The 22,293-nt window shown below is 44.5% G+C and overlaps 1 long non-coding RNA gene, 17 other non-coding genes and 1 pseudogene across 19 annotated transcripts; all 19 read left to right on the top strand.

Annotated features, from left to right (window-relative positions):
• Positions 1 to 2,254: 2,254 nt before the first annotated feature.
• LOC123119155 (uncharacterized) lies at positions 2,255 to 7,875 on the top strand. 2 transcript variants are annotated; one of them, XR_006458471.1, is made up of 2 exons: positions 2,255 to 2,358; positions 7,203 to 7,875. It is a non-coding gene; the product is annotated as an uncharacterized lncRNA (long non-coding RNA). The 2 variants fall into 2 exon arrangements; XR_006458470.1 differs by having other exon boundaries at positions 2,272 to 2,354.
• On the top strand, positions 3,072 to 3,169 carry LOC123126420 (small nucleolar RNA Z101). Its single transcript, XR_006461671.1, has one exon. It is a non-coding gene; the product is annotated as a small nucleolar RNA Z101 (small nucleolar RNA).
• On the top strand, positions 3,217 to 3,297 carry LOC123126431 (uncharacterized; annotated as a pseudogene).
• LOC123126421 (small nucleolar RNA Z102/R77) lies at positions 3,527 to 3,611 on the top strand. Its single transcript, XR_006461672.1, has one exon. It is a non-coding gene; the product is annotated as a small nucleolar RNA Z102/R77 (small nucleolar RNA).
• Positions 3,782 to 3,879, top strand: LOC123126415 (small nucleolar RNA Z101). Its single transcript, XR_006461666.1, has one exon. It is a non-coding gene; the product is annotated as a small nucleolar RNA Z101 (small nucleolar RNA).
• On the top strand, positions 3,952 to 4,037 carry LOC123126422 (small nucleolar RNA Z102/R77). Its single transcript, XR_006461673.1, has one exon. It is a non-coding gene; the product is annotated as a small nucleolar RNA Z102/R77 (small nucleolar RNA).
• On the top strand, positions 4,151 to 4,234 carry LOC123126428 (small nucleolar RNA Z102/R77). Its single transcript, XR_006461679.1, has one exon. It is a non-coding gene; the product is annotated as a small nucleolar RNA Z102/R77 (small nucleolar RNA).
• LOC123126417 (small nucleolar RNA Z101) lies at positions 4,359 to 4,455 on the top strand. Its single transcript, XR_006461668.1, has one exon. It is a non-coding gene; the product is annotated as a small nucleolar RNA Z101 (small nucleolar RNA).
• LOC123126454 (small nucleolar RNA snoR8a) lies at positions 4,617 to 4,702 on the top strand. The gene has a single exon (XR_006461701.1). It is a non-coding gene; the product is annotated as a small nucleolar RNA snoR8a (small nucleolar RNA).
• Positions 4,931 to 5,015, top strand: LOC123126455 (small nucleolar RNA snoR8a). Its single transcript, XR_006461702.1, has one exon. It is a non-coding gene; the product is annotated as a small nucleolar RNA snoR8a (small nucleolar RNA).
• LOC123126442 (small nucleolar RNA U83) lies at positions 5,310 to 5,387 on the top strand. The gene has a single exon (XR_006461690.1). It is a non-coding gene; the product is annotated as a small nucleolar RNA U83 (small nucleolar RNA).
• On the top strand, positions 5,458 to 5,551 carry LOC123126371 (small nucleolar RNA snR60/Z15/Z230/Z193/J17). Its single transcript, XR_006461652.1, has one exon. It is a non-coding gene; the product is annotated as a small nucleolar RNA snR60/Z15/Z230/Z193/J17 (small nucleolar RNA).
• LOC123126406 (small nucleolar RNA Z43) lies at positions 5,645 to 5,740 on the top strand. Its single transcript, XR_006461659.1, has one exon. It is a non-coding gene; the product is annotated as a small nucleolar RNA Z43 (small nucleolar RNA).
• LOC123126457 (small nucleolar RNA U31b) lies at positions 6,039 to 6,125 on the top strand. Its single transcript, XR_006461704.1, has one exon. It is a non-coding gene; the product is annotated as a small nucleolar RNA U31b (small nucleolar RNA).
• LOC123126458 (small nucleolar RNA U31b) lies at positions 6,208 to 6,291 on the top strand. Its single transcript, XR_006461705.1, has one exon. It is a non-coding gene; the product is annotated as a small nucleolar RNA U31b (small nucleolar RNA).
• Positions 6,355 to 6,458, top strand: LOC123126433 (small nucleolar RNA Z107/R87). The gene has a single exon (XR_006461681.1). It is a non-coding gene; the product is annotated as a small nucleolar RNA Z107/R87 (small nucleolar RNA).
• Positions 6,594 to 6,689, top strand: LOC123126906 (small nucleolar RNA R30/Z108). Its single transcript, XR_006462112.1, has one exon. It is a non-coding gene; the product is annotated as a small nucleolar RNA R30/Z108 (small nucleolar RNA).
• Positions 6,869 to 6,949, top strand: LOC123126441 (small nucleolar RNA snoR77Y). The gene has a single exon (XR_006461689.1). It is a non-coding gene; the product is annotated as a small nucleolar RNA snoR77Y (small nucleolar RNA).
• Positions 7,240 to 7,360, top strand: LOC123126804 (small nucleolar RNA SNORD14). The gene has a single exon (XR_006462020.1). It is a non-coding gene; the product is annotated as a small nucleolar RNA SNORD14 (small nucleolar RNA).
• Positions 7,876 to 22,293: the final 14,418 nt, after the last annotated feature.

The raw sequence follows: 22,293 nt of genomic DNA, 5'->3' as shown, positions 1-22,293 counted from the left end.
AGGGGTTCCTCAGGCACGATAAAATCTTCGTTGCCGAGGCTTTCCTCATCCTCAGAGAGCGGACGATAACTACCGTCCTCCGAGTCGTTGGTCCTGGCCTGTTTGTTAGGGCTATTTTGTCCGTGTTCTTGATCCTCCTGCTCGGATGTGACCTCAGCAGGGTCTTCATTGTTTTCGACATCGTTCGGAGTATTATTTTCTCTGGTGCCAGTATTGCTGTTTTTGGGGCGACGTGACTTAGAGCGGCGCCGAGGACGCCGACGTTTTTGCTGTTTCTCAGGAGGTTTATCCTCAGCTGGATCCTCTTTGTCATCGTCGTTAGTTTTTTCAGGCGTGTCCACCATGTATACGTCGTAGGAAGGAGTGGCCGTCTGTCGTCCACTAAATGGAGGGTTTTGGCCTTGCTCCTTGTCGGCATCATCGTCCGTACTGACGATGTCTTCGGAGCCATAGTCAAGCATGTCGGTTAAGTCCTCGATAGTGGCTATGACGTGGGTGGCGGGTGGGAAGCAAAATTCCCCATGATCAGCCCCTAGTTCGAACCGTACATAGTTCGGCTGTGAGTCCCCCGCCAAGGACAAATTCTTTAATAAGTTCAGCACATCGCCCAAGGGCGAGTGCTGGAAGATGTCTGCAACACTGAACTCGAAGATCGATAAGTGGTCAAGTTCGGTATCCGCGGACTCACATGGTTCAGAACTTATACCCGGAGAAGAGTCCGGAGTTCCGGTGACACGAGTATTGCGTGAGGTTAAGTCCATGTGCGGCTCTAACGCCGGAGAATCTGTGGCCTCCGTGGTGGGGTTGAGCCTCCAATCCTTGGATGCCGCAGTGTGCTCTGGATCTAAAGCCAGAGGGGTTACAAGAGCTATCTCCTGGATGCGGTCTGACGACAGTTTTAGGACATGTCTGTCAAGGTGACCAGGAGCGGTCGCCGCGGTCTCGAATCCGGCGGAGATCAAATCTCCACGGATGTCCGCAACGTAATTCAAGCTCCCAAATCTGACTTGATGGCCAGGGGCGTAGCTATCGATCTGCTCCAGGTGGCCAAACGAGTTGGCCCGCAGTGCGAAGCCGCCGAACACGAAGATCTGTCCGGGGAGGAAGGTTTCTCCTTGGACAGCGTCATTGTTAACGATTGAAGGGGGCATCGAACCTTTTGGGGACGGCACGGTGAAGCTCTCAATGAAAGCACCAATGTCGGTGTCAAAACCGGCGGATCTCGGGTAGGGGGTCCCGAACTGTGCGTCTAAGGTCGATGGTAACAAGAGAAAGGGGACACGATGTTTACCCAGTTTCGGGCCCTCTCTATGGAGGTAATACCCTACTTCCTGCTTGATTGATCTTGATGGATATGAGTATTACAAGAGTTGATTTACCACGAGATCGTAATGGCTTAACCCTAGAAGTCTAGCCTATATGACTATGGTCATGAGTCTCCCTTTCCGGACTAAATCCTCCGGTTTATATAGACACAGGAGGATCTAGGGTTACACAAGGTCGGTTACAAAGAAAGGAATCCACATATTCGGTCGCCAAGCTTGCCTTCCACGCCAAGGAGAGTCCCATCCGGACACATGTGCAGTCTTCAGTCTTCGTATCTTCACAGCCTATCAGTTCGGCCCATGGCTAACAGGCCGGACGCCTGAGGACCCCTTAGTCCAGGACTCCCTCAGACACACTCTCCCCTCTCGTTGCTATGCATCACCATGATCTTGCGTGTGCGTAGGAATTTTTTTGAAATTACTACGTTACCCAACACTTTTGCACTCACATGCACAGTCATGTTTCGTCAAAGTGAAAGAAATGGAGATATTACAATACATGAGATGGAAAGATACTCCATCCGTTTCTTTTTACGCTGCATATAAGATTTCTCTCAAGTCAAACTTTGTAAAATTTGACCAAATTAATTCGTATGAAAATAACATCAACATTCACAATATTAAATCAACATCAGTAGATGTATTATGAAACTAGTTTCATATTGTATATCTTTAATATTGTCGATGTTCATATTTTTCAATGCAATTTTCGTATGAAAGACCAATAAAGTGTACCCTAAAAAAAACCCAAGAAAGTGAGCGAAAGGGAGGAGCCATGGACGAATGAGAACGCACCGCCCAAAAAGGAAAATTGATGAATCCGGCCCAAGAGGCCGCTGGACTGGACAATCCCATGCCCAGACTCCCTAAAGCCCACACCGGCCGAAACCCTTACCGCCTCCCCGACTCTATATAACCCAAACCCTAGCGCCACTGGCTCCCAGCAGCAGGCATCTCCCCTCTCCTCGGCGGCGCCACCGCCGCCGACCCTCGCCACGCCCAGCAACCACGGCGGTCTGCACGAACAAAGTCGGTAACGACCCCCTTCCCTGCTCTGACCCCCTTTCTGCCTCTCGAACTCCAAGCGGAGCGAAGCAGCCCGTCTGCCTTCGTTGCCTAGTTCTAGGGCCGTAGGTTGTGCGAGCTGTATGATACTGTATACACTGGTAGTCGGATAGCCAGGGTAGATTTGCTGTTGCTTCCGGATGAGTTCGTCTAGTCGCGCATCGCAAAAACTGATTACCGACGGATCTCATCGCCGCCGTGTATGAGACGATGCCACAGCAATCCGCCCCGCCGTCGCCGTTCTGTATGGTCTCGCTTCTGCGGTCTAGTAGGTGATGGTGGTGTACATTGCGTAGTGGCCTTGCGGTTCAGTGCGTTTATTTGTTAAAAGTACAGTAGGCGATTTCACTGAATAGTACCGGCTATTTGATGATAAAGCTGGTAACTTGTTAGCACATTGTTCTGATTGTTGTGCTACACAACTTAGGTGCTGTTATCTAACATCACAGTAGGTGATTACTATCATTGTCTGCAAAGACATCTTTTCATTGGTTATTCTTGTACACAGCTTAGGTGTTCGGTCTTGCTATTTCGTCATTGCTAAGATAATTTGGTGTCCTAAGGAACTAGTATCGTTGGCTAGGTTTATATGTTGGTCCTTTTCTTCTTCTGGCTGTAGTTTCTGTTGTTGGAATTCATATTTCTTTCTCGTTTCTGCTGCTGTTTCTTGGAGGACCATTGTCGATGCAGATGAGGAGACATGAGTTTTATGGGTAATTTGCGTCTGAGGCGTCTCTGTGATGTCACGCTCTTTTCACCTTGGAGATCTGATGCATACTTGATAAGATCCTCATTCTTTGCTTTTCTTGCTATGTTTGGTTTGTTTGGGTGAGATGAGGATATAATTACATTGTTGATGGATGGTATGATGTCCAATGAATCATGTATTAGCTCTATCTGATCATACCCATACTGGTTTTATTTCGTGTCTTCAAGAAAGAAAACTTTGCTGCTTTGTCTTTTTTTTTCTTATTTACTCAGCATCTTTTTTAAAGGAGTTATCTCATGCAGAGGCATTTCTGTGATGTCACACTCTTTTTCACCTTGGAGATCTGATGCACCCCCTCACCCATGTCTTTTGTGTTCTTTGTACTTACATTTCAAAAATCTTTTTGTTTTGGGTTTTAATTGGCGAAAGATGAGATGATGAATCAATTAATTTCCCTATTGGTTTGATTGGCTGACATGATGGCCTAAATACTGAACCGAATCTGATCATCCTGCCTTCTCTTGTGTCAACATAAATGGATTTCTTTTAACTTTTTCTAGTTCCTAAGATATGGTGGTGTTTGTTGCAGAATGGTACCAAAATTGAATGTTGTGCAGTTTAAAAACAAACAAAGTTAGACCAATTCAAATAGAAACTTTGTTTCTAATTGAAATGGGCATAGTTGATGCAAATGAGGATACATGAGTTTATGGGTAATTTGCATCTGAGGCATTTCTGTGATGTCAGACTCTTTTTCACCTTGGAGATCTGATGCATCTGCCCTCACTGTTGTACTTTTCCTTGCTGGTACTTTCCTTTTTAAAATATTTAATTGTGGGTTTAGTAGGCCAGAGGTGATGTGATGAATGAGATTAATTTCCCTATTGGTTTGATTGGCTGATATGATGGCCTCAATACTGAACCGAATCTGATCATCCTCTTGCCTCCAATAAGTCAAATATGTTATTGCTTGCCTTTCTTTATCATTGTTACCATTGCTTTGTTCCATGGAGAGTAATTTCATCTGATCATTTTCTAATTTAATCAGTGGAGGTGAGATGATGAATGATTAATTTCCCTATTGGTTTGATTGGCTGATATGATGGCCTCAATACTGAACCGAGTCTGATCCTCATCCCTGGTTTGATAAGAGAAAGGAATGCATTATTTTAGCTTTCTTCTGGTTTTGAATTGTTGTAACTCTGCCTTGGTGTCAAAAATGAGTTTTTCAAGTTGCTTCTGTTGTTGGTTGAGCATGCTTGATGCAGATGAGGAGACACGAGTTTATGGGTAATTTGCGTCTGAGGCATTTCTATGATGTCACACCCTTTTCACCTTGGAGATCTGATGCATCCTTGATATTTTCCCTTTTGTTTCATTTATTTCCAACGTCAGTTGGATCTTTGCTTATGCTCAACCTGAAATTCCAGTTAACTTTCTCTGCTGATGTTTTTTTGGCTTTTTTATCAAGTGTAAATCAAATCCTTGTGGCTCTTCTCATTTAGAGTTGAACATTTGGTGGTGCAATGATTATACAACATTCCTCGTACTGATGGGAGATCCATGTGAACGACTCCAATACACCCATAGAATCTGAGCACCAAACAAATCATGCTTCTTCTGGATCTTGTCCTGATGGATCTTGTTTTTTTGAGTTTATTTGTCCTGAGGTTTGTTTTGCATTTGGACTTTCAGATTTGTCACCTTCAGAGCTAATGTTTGAGTGACATTAGTTGTGTTTTCTGCTCCATGGCACCAAACTTATTCATAATTCATTGTTTTAAATCTTGTGTGATTTGATAAGGTGTTATTCTTGGTGCTGGTTGTTGTAATTGGGCAGTGATTATAAAACATTCCTCGTACTGATGGGAGATCCAGATGAATGACTCCTAATACACCCATAGAATCTGAGCACAAATTAACCATTTGATCTTGTTCTAAGTCTGACTAGCAGCTGTTAGCTTCTTGCCTTGCAGACCATTCTGTTTTACCTCCAAACTGCTTTCCTCTGTTGTGAGATTCTTCAGCTGATGATTGGTTTGCTTCTGCGATTGTTTTTGATTTTTGTTGGCCAAGGATTAAACTAAGTTAATAGACAAGCATATGTCTGAATTTTCTTCATGTTGAACAATCTAATCTTCTCTATGAGGCCATTATCTTGCCCATTTATGTATATGTAGTTCTATTTGATGCATTTTGTTGTTGAATGATGCTGATGATGATTAGTGTGAACCTTTCTCAATGAAATCACTCATGATTACATAACCTACTGCCTTCCTTCTGAGGCATCATTATTCCTGGAATCCTTCTTCTGTTTCCTGATGATTTCTTTTGGTTTCTCTTGCATTGCTTGTTTGCCTAGGTCGAATGATGATTACAAGTGCATAGTTCATATGATCAAATCATGATTACTTGAACAAAAATAGTCTTTCGCTCCTATCTGACGACCTGTCATGCTCACCCTTTTTTATGAGAATCAAACCTAGTTTTATCTTTTTTTAATTGCATTTTACATGGACAATCCTACATTAATATCAATCTTAGAGGACGGTGAAGATTGATATTTGGTCTCGTTCGTCGTAACTGGTATTTATTTGCCTTGCCGACCATCCTGCTATATCACCACCCATATTCTGAGTCCTTACAACATTTACTATCTTGGTTTGACATGCTAATCCTTTTTTGGTGTTTGTCCAATGATTAAACTAAAATACTTGAGAAGCAGTTTCCATTTGACTATAAATATAGTGAAGTTTTTATTTGCTTGGATTTGTGCAGTGATGAGACAATTGAAGAAATATGATCATCTTGTTGTGATTATCAATCGCTACGTTCTTACTGAGCTCCTATCTTTGCATCAGTTCTTCTAATTGTTTTAGACTTTGATTGCTATTGTACAACATATACTTGGTGTTAGGAGTGATATTCCAAACCTTTTTGAGGATGATGATTACATATTTGTCGCTCCACTCTTAGGGTCCACATTGCTGGATCTATGCTGATTGACATACTTATGAATCTGACTTGGTAGTTCGTCTAATTGTTTTTGACTTTGATTGCTATTGTGCAACATGTACTTGATGTTGGCAGTGATATTCCAAACCTTTTGAGGATGATGACATATTTATCGCTCCACTCTTAGGGTCCACATTGGTGGATCTATGCTGATTGACATACTTATGATTCTGACTCAGTAGTTATTTCTTCCAATTGGTTCTGTTTTCTTTACATACTTGCTGGTTCTTTTCCTTTGGTGATGGCAGTGACGATTTGCAAATATTCAAGCTCAACAGACCAAATCACAGGTTTTCTCTTAAGAGTTAATTTGTATGCCGAATATCCCGCTGAACTGAGCCATCCGATACCTGATTTTATAATCTGCTGTTTATTGTTCTTTTCTCCCGTTCCCTCTTTTCTGCTTCTTTTTCTTGATTAAGGATATTGATCATTCCTTTATCTATAATTCTGTTTAATTTTTTGTTTGTTTTGGTGGACATAGTTGCGATGAGGATAACAAGCTCCCTCTTCTGAAAGCATTGACGACATTGCTGGCAGAATCGAACCAATTAAATATTGCCACCACTGAGCAACTATGCATCTTGGAATAATATTTCTTTGCTGTTATTGATCGTTTGCTTCTTTTAACCTCCAGTTTACTAGATTTGTTTGGATTGTGATGAGGTATTGATGTGTAATTGAACACTGCGTTTTCTTCATATGATGTCATCTTGTGCACCTTGACTTTTTTTATACCCCTAGAATGCAATTGATGCCTATGATGAGTAGCTTTATGTTGGAATTACCGTCAGATACAGAATGACGATATTTGTGCGGCTTTCTGAGGTTAAAGTTTGCTCAAATCTTTTGCTTTTTATGTTGATACAACAGCCACTAATAATCACTGAAGTTGGAAGTGTCGGCCCTTGGCTGGAATCTCTGTTTACACCTTGTCTGATTCAGCTGTGTGCTTTGTTCTGTTCTTTTTTTGCAATGTCTAATTCTCTATGTATAAATTTGCCTGTTGCCACGTCTCTTTCAACACTGACCGAAGATGCTTTCACATGTTGATATATGTGCCTGAGATCATGTTTGTTGATTTACAGATCTGTTATTGTGCAATATGCAACCGGGGAAATGGTATGGCAGTGATGATAAATTTAAGGCTTGTTTCTCAAAACATTCGCAGTTGCCGCCTAAGAGCTTTCGCCCAGCCAGGCTTGAGAGCTAATGCTGCTAATTCCTTCCTTGGATGTCTGAGCCTTGTTACCATCCCCATTTTGTCTTTGTTTCAGTTTTATTAGTCTGTTGTCTGCACTGCATGGCTCTTTGCATTAAATGAAGATCAGTTGAAGGCTTGTTTACATTTTTGAGTTGCTGCCATAGTGTTTTTGCTAATGCTGCCACATCCTTCCTTTGAATCTTTTGAGGCTGAAACCATCATTTTGTTTAGGGATCCATTGTTGAAAAGCAATGGTGAAGCGTGAGTGCCTATCAACAATGTTGAACAAGTGTTCCGTTGCCACCTGAAAGAATGAGAAGGAAAGAAGGGCAGACTGAGCATGGATATGGATATTTTTGTTATTAGGTGTTAGAAGACCTGTTTGTGTGCATGTTGTATGGTTTCTGTGCTGGGTTACCCAACATGCTTGTGTATGTACTTCGGTGTGTGCATGAAGACTAACAGGGTCCTTGTTTGGTCGAGGATGCCCTTTGTATTTTTGTTGAACATTTGTAATGGATTTGAGTTCTTTCTAATAAAGTGTGCTGTTTGGCTCAGCATAGTGCCTCTGGAGCTCTAATTTTCTGAACCTGAAAATGTACTGTCAACGCAGTGTTTTTGGAAGCAAATGCGAACTGAAGTGTATTTCTTTGGCTTCCTGGTAACTTGTCAAAAGGAGTGAAATCGGTAGATGTTCAATGCGCACCTCCCACATAAAAATATTTTTCCAGCGACCAAAAAGAAGCTTTATGTAAATATAACCTACCATATCTCGTCCTAAAAAAATAGGTTTTGGGACTGATGGCTCGACATAACAGCCATGGTTGCACGATTGTGTTCACAACTGCTAAAGAGTATCGCTCCAATAGCCACTGCAGCTGTTGAAAGGAATTGAACACTATTGTACCATCGCCAATACCAGGCGAGCCTCCGGTGAGAGAGAAACAGTATGAAGGCGTGGGCCGCCTGTTTTGTGGGGTCATCTTACCATGTTGGCGACTGGTCTAAACTGTCCCACTCACACTCAGTCAGGTTTTAGAGTTGAGGGATGATAAAGTATACTTTTCTCTTTCCCTTACTGATACTTCTCTTTTAAAAATATATTTAACTTAAGGTTTAGGAGGCGAGAGAGATATGATAAATGAGATTAAAGGGGTGTGACCGATAGAGTGTAAAAAAACATTGTGCATTATGGGATGGAGTGAGTATTTGTCAGGGCCGTGACGCTGCTGCGTTTGTGACTTATTCGGCATGATGTGGGTTACGAGAGAAGTATGGAGATATAGATACGGCATGATTGTTGGTTTGCTGATACAAGTACTATGAAACCGATGGGTAGATTGTTGAATACCCCGGTATATTTGGAGAGCGGACGAGCTTGCTTATGTGGACCAATAGTACGACATGCATGTGGAGCGTGCATTGACTGATCACAGGAATATGTGAGAGTTTTGAATGTGTAGATATTTAACATACATGGCTGGGCCCGTATAGCGCGGCTATGAAGCGGTGGGTCGCCAACTTACCGTTATGAAGATTGCCGAACCGTTACTGAATGTGCCGTTTATGTAAAAACTGCATGCCCAATCTATGTGCGGCGCTATCCATTCCAATTCTACCTGATGAACTCAAGTTCAACATAACTCATCTAAGCATCCCTGCCCTGAACTTCTCGATTGCCATACTGCACTCCAAAAATCTTTCGGAAGTCCTTCGGGGTAAACACAATGTTCTGATCTTCATCAATGATGATTGCGCATGACTCCACCTTCACCTTCCTCAGAATGCCCCCAAAACTGATTTCAGAAACGAGCACTTTTTGTAATGGAACTTTAAATTGTTACAGTTTTTAAAATTTGTTCGCAAATTCAAAAAAAAAACTGTTTTCAAAATTTGTTCGGGAATACGTGAACATTTTTGGAATTCAAGATCATCCTCAAGGGCAAGAACAAGAAAGTGCAATCATTGACGATGAACCTCAACAAATGCAAGATGAAGAAGAAGATCTTCCACCACACATTACTAATCCATATGTCGAGGACATGGATGATGGACATGAAGTTGAACCTCGTGAAACTCTTACCTCCATCATGCCTCGTGTGGCCGGTCGTGTTGATGTTGACAAAATTCTCACTGGCATATTGGAAGGTAGAGTCACTCGTAAATATTTGACAAACTTTTGTGCTCACTTCTCGTTTGTGTCTAGTGTTGAGCCTCTCAAGGTACAAGATGCATTGATGGAGAACGATTGGCTCATTGCTATGCAAGAAGAGTTGAACAGTTTTGAACGCAACCAAGTGTGGTCATTAGTCAAGAGGCCAACGAACAAAATGGATTTTCAAGAACAAGCAAGATGAGAATGGTGTAGTCATCCGTAACAAGGCAAGGTTAGTGGCACAAGGGTACTCACAAGTTGAAGGTTTGGACTTTGGTGAGACCTTTGCCCCATTGCCCGTCTTGAATCCATCCGCATCTTACTTGCTTATGCTGCTTTCAATGGTTTTACATTACATCAAATGGATGTGAAGAGTGCTTCCTTAACGGTCCTCTACAAGAAGAAGTATATGTATCACAACCACCTGGGCTCGTTGATCCCGATCACAAAGACTATGTGTATAAACTTCATAAGGCTTTGTATGGCCTCAAACAAGCACCTCGTGCTTGGTATGATCATCTTAAGAAGTTTTTACTCGATGATGGTTTTGTGAGAGGGGTGTCGATCCCACTCTTTTTACTAGGAGGGACAAGGGTGATTTTATCTTATGCCAAATCTATGTAGATGATATCATTTTTGGTTCTCCTAACATTCATTTTTGCAAGAAGTTTGCGGCTTCCATGACCAAGAATTTTGAAATGTCACTCAATGCGGATTTGAAGCTCTTCCTCGGATTTCAAATTCAACAATTTCAAGAAGGAATATTCTTGTCTCAAGCAAAATACCTCAAGGATATCCTAAAGAAGTTTGGCATGTCTGATGCTAGTCCATGTAAGACACCCATGCCAACCAAAATTGTACTCATTGAAGACATAAATGGTATTCCTTTCGACCCATCTATTTACCGCTCTATGATTGGTTCATTGCTTTATCTTTGTGCATCTAGACCAGACATCATGTTTAGTGTATGCATGTGTGCTAGATTTCAAGCTTCCCCTAGGGAAAGTCATCATAAGGTGGTTAAGCATATTCTTAGATACCTTGTTCACACCCCAAAGTTGGGTCTATGGTACCCCAAGGATGCTAAGTTTGATCTCATTGGGTACACGATGCGGATTGGGCTGGAGACAAAGTGGATCGTAAGTCCACCTCCAGCGCATGTCAGTTTCTTGGACGCTCCTTGGTAAGTTGGTCCTCGAAGAAACAAAATTGTGTGCCCTCTCTACCGTAGAAGCTGAATACATTGCAACCGCCAGTTGTGCAACTCAATTACTATGGATGAGACAAACTTTGAAGGATTACGGTATCACCTATAGACAAGTGCATGTTCTATGTGATAACGAAAGTGCCATCAATATTGCTGAGAACCCCAAAGATCATACCCACACCAAGCACATTGATATTAGGTATCACTTCTTGAGAGGTCATGTAGAGAAGGGTGATATTGACATTGCTCATGTTGGCACAGATATGCAACTTGCAGATATTTTCACCAAGCCATTGGATGAAGCAAGGTTTTGTCAACTTAGGCATGAACTTGGTATCTTGGAGCTTGACAATATTATGTGAAATATAGTACCCATACATGCATGAACTTAATGTCGTGTCTTGATGTAGGCATATATTTAGGGGGAGACATTCAATTCATGAGTGTTCTCACCCTACATAATGCATAAATAGAACAAACACTCTCAAAGTTATCATGGTTCTCGAACTATGGTGCTTTAACATGATGGAGTCGTGACTATGTACCCAAAGTCTACATCTTTGCGGCACTATGTTCCTTATGCTCAAACATGGTGACCTTGGTCACCGCTTGTGAATTGCTTATATGGACCTTTCTTTACTTCATATTGTTGGGTCATTAGTACATCTTAGTATGGCTTAGATTACTCAGGTTTTCACCCCTATAAATCTCTAAAAACTCCTTGGCGGAGTCTATATCAAATTATATTTGTTGGCCCCTTACAAATCTTTCCCCTGCCCTGTTTTTCTGTCCAGTGGCCGGACATCCGGGCCTTGGGGAAAATTCTTCTGCTGCTCAAACTGTCATCGAGCACTTCCAGTGGCCGGACATCCGGGCCCTAACCGGACATCCGGGCCCTGAACCTTTTGCTCCCTGGCCTCCTCACGCCGGATATCCGGGCTTGTCCCTGGATGTCCGGCCCGTTGGCCCTGATTCTTCTGCTCTCCGACCTCCGCTCGCCGGATATCCGAGCCAAGCCCCGGATGTGTTGGAAATATGCCCTAGAGGCAATAATAAATGGTTATTATTATATTTCTTTGTTCATGATAATCGTCTATTGTTCATGCTATAATTGTATTGTCCGGAAATCGTAATACATGTGTGAATACATAAACCACAACGTGTCCCTAGTAAGCCTCTAGTTGACTAGCTCGTTGATCAACAGATAGTCATGGTTTCCTAACTATGGACATTGGATGTCATTGATAACGGGATCACATCATTGGGAGAATGATGTGATGGACAAGACCCAATCCTAAGCATAGCATAAAAGATCGTGTAGTTTCGTTTGCTAGAGCTTTTCCAATGTCAAGTATCTTTTCCTTAGACCATGAGATCGTGCAACTCCCGGATACCGTAGGAGTGCTTTGGGTGTGCCAAACGTCACAACGTAACTGGGTGACTATAAAGGTGCACTACGAGTATCTCCGAAAGTGTCTGTTGGGTTGGCACGGATCGAGACTGGGATTTGTCACTCCGTGTGACGGAGAGGTATCTCTGGGCCCACTCGGTAATGCATCATCATAATGAGCTCAATGTGACTAAGGCGTTAGTCACGGGATCATGCATTGCGGTACGAGTAAAGAGACTTGCCGGTAACGAGATTGAACAAGGTATTGGGATACCGACGATCGAATCTCGGGCAAGTAACATACCGATTAACAAAGGGAATTGTATACGGGATTGATTGAATCCTCGACATCGTGGTTCATCCGATGAGATCATCGTGGAACATGTGGGAGCCAACATGGGTATCCAGATCCCGCTGTTGGTTATTGACCGGAGAGGCGTCTCGGTCATGTCTGCATGTCTCCCGAACCCGTAGGGTCGACACACTTAAGGTTCGGTGACGCTAGGGTTGTAGAGATATGTGTATGCGGAAACCCGAAAGTTGTTCGGAGTCCCGGATGAGATCCCGGACGTCACGAGGAGTTCCGGAATGGTCCGGAGGTGAAGAATTATATATAGGAAGTCAAGTTTCGGCCACCGGGAAAGTTTCGGGGGTTACCGGTATTGTACCGGGACCACCGGAAGGGTCCCAGGGGTCCACTGGGTGGGGCAACCTATCCCGGAGGGCCCCGTGGGCTGAAGTGGGAAGGGAACCAGCCCCTAGTGGGCTGGGCGCCCCCCATGGGCCTCCCCCCATGCGCCTAGGGTTGCAAACCCTAGGGTGGGGTGCTTCCCACTTGCCTTGGGGGGCAAGGCAGCCCCTTGGCCGCCGCCCCCCACCCTAGATGGGACTTGGCCGGCGCCCCCCTCCCAGGGGGCCTATATAAAGGGGGGGGGGAGGGAGGGCAGCAAGATTACAGCCTTGGGCGCCTCCCTCCTCCCCTGCAACACCTCTCCCTCTCGCAGAAGCTCGGCGAAGCCCTGCCGAGACCCGCTACATCCACCACCACGCCGTCGTGCTGCTGGATCTCCATCAACCTCTCCTTTCCCCTTGCTGGATCAAGAAGGAGGAGACGTCGCTGCACCGTACGTGTGTTGAACGCGGAGGTGCCGTCCGTTCGGCACTCGGTCATCGGTGATTTGGATCACGGCGAGTACGACTCCGTCATCCACGTTCATTGGAACGCTTCCGCTCGCGATCTACAAGGGTATGTAGATGCACTCCTTTCCCCTCGTTGCTAGTATACTCCATAGATGCATCTTGGTGAGCGTAGGAAAATTTTAAAAATTATGCTACGATTCCCAACAGTGGCATCATGAGCCAGGCCTATGCGTAGTTACTATGCACGAGTAGAACACAAAGCAGTTGTGGGCGTTGATGTTGCCAATTCTTCTTGCCGCTACTAGTCTTTTCTTGTTTCGGCGGTATTGTAGGATGAAGCGGCCCGGACCGACCTTACACGTACGTTTACGTGAGACAGGTTCCACCGATTGACATGCACTAGTTGCATAAGGTGGCCAGCGGGTGTCTGTCTCTCCTACTTTAGTCGGAACGGATTCGATGAAAATGGTCCTTATGAAGGGTAAATAGAAATTGGCAAATCACGTTGTGGTCATACGTAGGTAAGAAACGTTCTTGCTAGAAACCTACGAGCCACGTAAAAACTTGCAACAACAATTAGAGGACGTCTAACTTGTTTTTGCAGCATGTGTGATGTGATGTGATATGGCCAGAAGATGTGATGAATGATATATGTGATGTATGAGATTGATCATATTCTTGTAATAGGAATCACGACTTGCATGTCGATGAGTATGACAACCGGCAGGAGCCATAGGAATTGTCTTTATTATTTTGTATGACCTGCGTGTCATTGAATAAACGCCATGTAAATTACTTTACTTTATTGCTAAACACGTTAGCCATGTAAGTAGAAGTAATCGTTGGCGTGACAACTTCATGAAGACACGATGATGGAGATCATGGTGTCATGCCGGTGACGAAGATGATCATGGTGCCCCGAAGATGGAGATCAAAGGAGCATGATGATATTGGCCATATCATGTCACTATTTGATTGCATGTGATGTTTATCATGTTTTTGCATCTTATTTGCTTAGAACGACGGTAGTAAGTAAGATGATCCCTTATGATAATTTCAAGAAAAGTGTTCCCCCTAACTGTGCACCATTGCGAAGGTTCGTTGTTTCGAAGCACCACGTGATGATCGGGTGTGATAGATTCTAACGTTCGAATACAACGGGTGTTGACGAGCCTAGCATGTACAGACATGGCCTCGGAACACACGCAATACACTTAGGTTGACTTGACGAGCCTAGCATGTACAGACATGGCTGTTGGAAATATGCCCTAGAGGCAATAATAAATGGTTATTATTATATTTCTTTGTTCATGGTAATTGTCTATTGTTCATGCTATAATTGTATTGTCCGGAAATCGTAATACATGTGTGAATACATAGACTACAATGTGTCCCTAGTAAGCCTCTAGTTGACTAGCTTGTTGATCAACAGATAGTCATGGTTTCCTGACTATGGACATTGGATGTCATTGATAACGGGATCACATCATTAGGAGAATGATGTGATGGACAAGACCCAATCCTAAGCATAGCATAAAAGATCGTGTAGTTTCGTTTGCTAGAGCTTTTCCAATGTCAAGTATCTTTTCCTTAGACCATGAGATCGTGCAACTCCCGGATACCGTAGGAGTGCTTTGGGTGTGCCAAACGTCACAACGTAACTGGGTGACTATAAAGGTGCACTACGGGTATCTCCGAAAGTGTCTGTTGGGTTGGCACGGATCGAGACTGGGATTTGTCACTCCGTGTGACGGAGAGGTATCTCTGGGCCCACTCGGTAATGCATCATCATAATGAGCTCAATGTGACTAAGGCGTTAGTCACAGGATCATGCATTGCGGTACGAGTAAAGAGACTTGCCGGTAACGAGATTGAACAAGGTATTGGGATACCGACGATCGAATCTCGGGCAAGTAACATACCGATTGACAAAGGGAATTGTATACGGGATTGATTGAATCCTCGACACTGTGGTTCATCCGATGAGATCATCGTGGAACATGTGGGAGCCAACATGGGTATCCAGATCCCGCTGTTGGTTATTGACCGGAGAGGCGTCTCGGTCATGTCTGCATGTCTCCCGAACCCGTAGGGTCTACACACTTAAGGTTCAGTGACGCTAGGGTTGTAGAGATATGTGTATGCGGAAACCCGAAAGTTGTTCGGAGTCCCGGATGAGATACCGGACGTCACGAGGAGTTCCGGAATGGTCCGGAGGTGAAGAATTATATATAGGAAGTCAAGTTTCGGCCACCGGGAAAGTTTCGGGGGTTACCGGTATTGTACCGGGACCACCGGAAGGGTCCCGGGGGTCCACCGGGTGGGGCCATCTATCCCGGAGGGCCCCATGGGCTGAAGTGGGAGGGTAACCAGCCCCTAGTGGGCTGGGGCGCCCCCCATGGGCCTTCCCCCATGCGCCTAGGGTTGGGAACCCTAGGGTGGGGGGGGGGGGGCTTCCCACTTGCCTTGGGGGGCAAGGCACCCCCCTTGGCCGCCGCCCCCCACCCTAGATGGGTTTGGCCGGCGCCCCCCTCCCAAGGGGCCTATATAAAGAGGGGGGGGGGAGGGAGGGCAGCAATAATCACAGCCTTGGGCGCCTCCCTCCTCCCCTGCAACACCTCTCCCTCTCGCAGAAGCTCGGCGAAGCCCTGCCGAGACCCGCTACATCCACCACCACGCCGTCGTGCTGCTGGATCTCCATCAACCTCTCCTTTCCCCTTGCTGGATCAAGAAGGAGGAGACGTCGCTGCACCGTACGTGTGTTGAACGCGGAGGTGCCGTCCGTTCGGCACTCGGTCATCGGTGATTTGGATCACAGCGAGTACGACTCCATCATCCACGTTCATTGGAACGCTTCCGCTCGCGATCTACAAGGGTTTGTAGATGCACTACTTTCCCCTCATTGCTAGTATACTCCATAGATGCATCTTGGTGAGCGTAGGAAAATTTTAAATTATGCTACGACTCCCAACAGTGGCATCATGAGCCAGGCCTATGCGTAGTTACTATGCACGAGTAGAACACAAAGCAGTTGTGGGCGTTGAGTTTGCCAATTCTTCTTGCCGCTACTAGTCTTTTCTTGTTTTGGCGGCATTGTAGGATGAAGCGGCCCGGACCGACCTTACACGTACGCTTACGTGAGACAGGTTCCACCGATTGACACGCACTAGTTGCATAAGGTGGCCAGCGGGTGTCTGTCTCTCCTACTTTAGTCGGAACGGATTCGATGAAAAGGGTCCTTATGAAGGGTAAATAGAAATTGGCAAATCACGTTGTGGTCATACGTAGGTAAGAAAACGTTCTTGCTAGAAACCTACAAACCACGTAAAAACTTGCAACAACAATTAGAGGACGTCTAACTTGCAACAACAACAATCATGAGCCAGTGCTATGTGATGTGATATGGCCAGAAGATGTGATGAATGATATATGTGATGTATGAGATTGATCATATTCTTGTAATAGGAATCACGACTTGCATGTCGATGAGTATGACAACCGGCAGGAGCCATAGGAGTTGTCTTTATTATTTTGTATGACCTGCGTGTCATTGAATAACGCCATGTAAATTACTTTACTTTGTTGCTAAACGCGTTAGCCATAGAAGTAGAAGTAATCGTTGGCGTGACGACTTCATGAAGACACAATGATGGAGATCATGATGATGGAGATCATGGTGTCATGCCGGTGACGAAGATGATCATGGTGCCCCGAAGATGGAGATCAAAGGAGCATAATGATATTGGCCATATCATGTCACTATTTGATTGCATGTGATGTTTATCATGTTTTTGCATCTTATTTGCTTAGAACGACGGTAGTAAGTAAGATGATCCCTTATGATAATTTCAAGAAAAGTGTTCCCCCTAATTGTGCACCGTTGCGAAGGTTCGTTGTTTCGAAGCACCTCGTGATGATCGGGTGTGATAGATTCTAACGTTCGAATAAACCGGGTGTTGACGAGCCTAGCATGTACAGACATGGCCTCGGAACACACGCAATACACTTAGGTTGAATTGACGAGCCTAGCATGTACAGACATGGCCTCGGAACACGGAGGACCGAAAGGTCGAGCATGAGTCGTATAGAAGATACGATCAACATGGAGATGTTCACCGATCTTGACTAGTCCGTCTCACGTGATGATCGGACACGGCCTAGTTAACTCGGATCATGTTTCACTTAGATGACTAGAGGGATGTCTATCTGAGTGGGAGTTCATTAAATATTTTGATTAGATGAACTTAATTATCATAAACTTAGTCTAAAATCTTTACACTATGTCTTGTAGATCAAATGGCCAACGTTGTCCTCAATTTCAACGCGTTCCTAGAGAAAACCAAGCTGAAAGATTATGGCAGCAACTATACGGACTGGGTCCGGAACCTGAGGATCATCCTCATAGTAGCCAAGAAAGATTATGTCCTAGAAGCACCGCTAGGTGAAGCACCAATCCCAGAAAACCAAGACGTTATGAACGCTTGGCAGCAGTGTGCTGATGATTACTCCCTCGTTCAGTGCGGCATGCTTTACAGCCTAGAACCGGGTCTCCAAAAGCGTTTTGAGAAACATGGAGCATATGAGATGTTCGAGGAGCTGAAATTGGTTTTCCAAGCTCATGCCCGGGTCGAGAGATACGAAGTCTTCGACAAGTTCTTCAGCTGTAAAATGGAGGAAAATAGTTCTGTAAGTGAGCACATACTCAGAATGTCTGGGTTGCACAACCGCTTGACTCAGCTGGGAGTTAATCTCCCGGATGACGCGGTCATTGACAGAATCCTTCAGTCGCTTCCACCAAACTTCAAGAGCTTTGTGATGAACTACAATATGCAGGGGATGGAAAAGACCATTCCTGAGGTATATTCGATGCTGAAATCAGCGGAGGTGGAATCAGAAAAGAACATCAAGTGTTGATGGTGAATAAAACCACTAAGTTCAAGAAGGGCAAGGGTAAGAAGAACTTCAAGAAGGACGGCAAGGGAGTTGCCACGCCCGGTAAACCAGTTACTGGGAAGAAGTCAAAGAATGGACCCAAGCCTGAAACTGAGTGCTTTTATTGCAAGGGAAGTGGTCACTGGAAGCGGAACTGCCCCAAATACTTAGCGGACAAGAAGGCCGGCAACACCAAGGGTATATGTGATATACATGTAATTGATGTGTACCTTACCAGTACTCGTAGTAGCTCCTGGGTATTTGATACCGGTGCGGTTGCTCATATTTGTAACTCAAAACAGGAACTACGGAATAAACGGAGACTGGCGAAGGACGAGGTGACGATGCGCGTCGGGAATGGTTCCAAGGTCGATGTGATCGCCGTCGGCACGCTACCTCTGCATCTACCCACGGGATTAGTTTTAAACCTCAATAATTGTTATTCAGTGCCAGCTTTGAGCATGAACATTGTATCTGGATCTCGTTTAATTCGAGATGGCTACTCATTTAAATCCGAGAATAATGGTTGTTCTATTTATTTGAGAGATATGTTTTATGGTCATGCCCCGCTGGTCAATGGTTTATTTTTGATGAATCTCGAACGTGATGTTACACATGTTCATAGTGTGAATACCAAAAGATGTAAAGTTGATAACGATAGTCCCACATACTTGTGGCACTGCCGCCTTGGTCACATTGGTGTCAAGCGCATGAAGAAGCTCCATACAGATGGACTTTTGGAGTCTCTTGATTACGAATCATTTGACACGTGCGAACCATGCCTCATGGGTAAGATGACCAAGACTCCGTTCTCCGGAACAATGGAGCGAGCAACCAACTTATTGGAAATCATACATACCGATGTGTGCGGTCCAATGAGTGTTGAGGCTCGCGGAGGATATCGTTATGTTGTCACTCTCACTGATGACTTAAGTAGATATGGGTATGTCTACCTAATGAAACACAAGTCTGAAACCTTTGAAAAGTTCAAGGAATTTCAGAGTGAATTTGAGAATCAACGTGACAGAAAAATAAAATTCTTACGATCAGATCGTGGTGGAGAATATTTAAGTCACGAATTTGGTACACACTTAAGGAAATGTGGAATAGTTTCACAACTCACGCCGCCTGGAACACCTCAGAGAAACGGTGTGTCCGAACGTCGTAATCGCACTCTATTAGATATGGTGCGATCTATGATGTCTCTTACTGATTTACCGCTCTCATTTTGGGGCTATGCTTTAGAGACTGCCTCATTCACTTTAAATAGGGCTCCGTCGAAATCCGTTGAGACGACACCGTATGAATTATGGTTTGGGAAGAAACCTAAGCTGTCGTTTCTAAAAGTTTGGGGATGCGATGCTTATGTCAAGAAACTTCAACCTGAAAAGCTCGAACCCAAGTCGGAAAAATGCGTCTTCATAGGATACCCTAAGGAAACTATTGGGTATAACTTCTACCTCAGATCCGAAGGCAAGATCTTCGTTGCCAAGAACGGGTCCTTTCTGGAGAAGGAGTTTCTCTCGAAAGAATTGAGTGGGAGGAAAGTGGAACTTGATGAGGTGATAGTCACCCCTTCCGAACCGGAAAGTAGCGCAGCGCGGGAAGATGTTCCTGTGGTGCCTACACCGACTGGGGAGGAAGTTAATGATGATGATCATGAAGCTTCGGATCAAGTTACTACTGAACTTCGTAGGTCCACAAGGACACGTTCCGCACCAGAGTGGTACGGCAACCCTGTCCTGGAAATCATGTTGTTAGACAACGGTGAACCTTCGAACTATGAAGAAGCGATGGCGGGCCCGGATTCCGACAAATGGCTAGAAGCCATGAAATCCGAGATAGGATCCATGTATGAAAACGAAGTATGGACTTTGACTGACTTGCCCGATGATCGGCGAGCCATAGAAAACAAGTGGATCTTTAAGAAGAAGACAGACGCGGATGGTAATGTGACCATCTATAACGCTCGACTTGTCGCTAAGGGTTATCGACAAGTTCAAGGGGTTGACTACGATGAGACTTTCTCACCCTTAGCGAAGCTGAAGTCCGTCCGAATCATGTTAGCAATTGCCGCATACTATGATTATGAGATATGGCAGATGGACGTCAAAACGGCATTCCTTAACGGATTCCTTAAGGAAGAGTTGTATATGATGCAGCCGGAAGGTTTTGTCGATCCTAAGAATGCTAACAAAGTATGCAAGCTCCAGCGCTCAATCTATGGGCTGGTGCAAGCATCTCGGAGTTGGAACATTCGCTTTGATGAGATGATCAAAGCGTTTGGGTTTACACAGACTTATGGAGAAGCCTGTGTTTACAAGAAAGTGAGTGGGAGCTCTGTAGCATTTCTCTTATTATATGTGGATGACATATTATTGATGGGAAATGATATAGAATTCTTGGAAAGTATAAAGGCCTATTTGAATAAGTGTTTTTCAATGAAGGACCTTGGAGAAGCTGCTTATATATTAGGCATCAAGATCTATAGAGATAGATCGAGACGCCTCATTGGTCTTTCACAGAGTACATACCTTGACAAGATATTGAAGAAGTTCAATATGGATCAGTCCAAGAAGGGGTTCTTGCCTGTATTGCAAGGTGTGCAAGTTGAGCACGGCTCAATGCCCGACCACGGCAGAAGATATAGAAAAGATGAGTGTCATCCCCTATGCCTCGGCCATAGGGTCTATTATGTATGCCATGCTGTGTACCAGACCTGATGTAAACCTTGCCGTAAGTTTGGTAGGAAGGTACCAAAGTAATCCCGGCATGGAACACTGGACAGCGGTCAAGAATATCCTAAAGTACCTGAAAAGGACTAAGGATATGTTTCTCGTTTATGGAGGTGACGAAGAGCTCGTCGTAAAGGGTTACGTCGACGCTAGCTTCGACACAGATCTGGATGACTCGAAGTCACAAACCGGATACGTGTATATTTTGAATGGAGGAGCAGTAAGCTGGTGCAGTTGCAAGCAAAGCGTCGTGGCGGGATCTACATGTGAAGCGGAGTACATGGCAGCCTCGGAGGCAGCACAGGAAGCAGTCTGGATGAAGGAGTTCATTACCGACCTAGGGGTGATTCCCAATGCGTCGGGCCCGATGACTCTCTTCTGTGACAACACTGGAGCTATTGCCCTTGCGAAGGAGCCCAGGTTTCACAGGAAGACCAGGCATATCAAGCGTCGCTTCAACTCCATTCGTGAAAGTGTTCAAAATGGAGACATAGATATTTGTAAAGTACATACGGACCTGAATGTAGCAGATCCGTTGACTAAACCTCTCCCTAGGGCAAAACATGATCAACACCAGGACGCAATGGGTGTTCGATTCATCACAATGTAACTAGATTATTGACTCTAGTGCAAGTGGGAGACTGTTGGAAATATGCCCTAGAGGCAATAATAAATGGTTATTATTATATTTCTTTGTTCATGATAATCGTCTATTGTTCATGCTATAATTGTATTGTCCGGAAATCGTAATACATGTGTGAATACATAGACCACAACGTGTCCCTAGTAAGCCTCTAGTTGACTAGCTCGTTGATCAACAGATAGTCATGGTTTCCTGACTATGGACATTGGATGTCATTGATAACGGGATCACATCATTAGGAGAATGATGTGATGGACAAGACCCAATCCTAAGCATAGCATAAAAGATCGTGTAGTTTCGTTTGCTAGAGCTTTTCCAATGTCAAGTATCTTTTCCTTAGACCATGAGATCGTGCAACTCCCGGATACCGTAGGAGTGCTTTGGGTGTGCCAAACGTCACAACGTAACTGGGTGACTATAAAGGTGCACTACGGGTATCTCCGAAAGTGTCTGTTGGGTTGGCACGGATCGAGACTGGGATTTGTCACTCCGTGTGACGGAGAGGTATCTCTGGGCCCACTCGGTAATGCATCATCATAATGAGCTCAATGTGACTAAGGCGTTAGTCACGGGATCATGCATTGCGGTACGAGTAAAGAGACTTGCCGGTAACGAGATTGAACAAGGTATTGGGATACCGACGATCGAATCTCGGGCAAGTAACATACCGATTAACAAAGGGAATTGTATACGGGATTGATTGAATCCTCGACATCGTGGTTCATCCGATGAGATCATCGTGGAACATGTGGGAGCCAACATGGGTATCCAGA

This window comes from Triticum aestivum, chromosome 5D (genome assembly GCF_018294505.1).
Source record: "Triticum aestivum cultivar Chinese Spring chromosome 5D, IWGSC CS RefSeq v2.1, whole genome shotgun sequence".
NCBI classification, from domain to species: Eukaryota; Viridiplantae; Streptophyta; class Magnoliopsida; order Poales; family Poaceae; genus Triticum; species Triticum aestivum.
The sequence above is the reverse complement of the archived record's forward strand: the minus strand, read 5'-3'. Positions and strand labels throughout refer to the sequence as shown.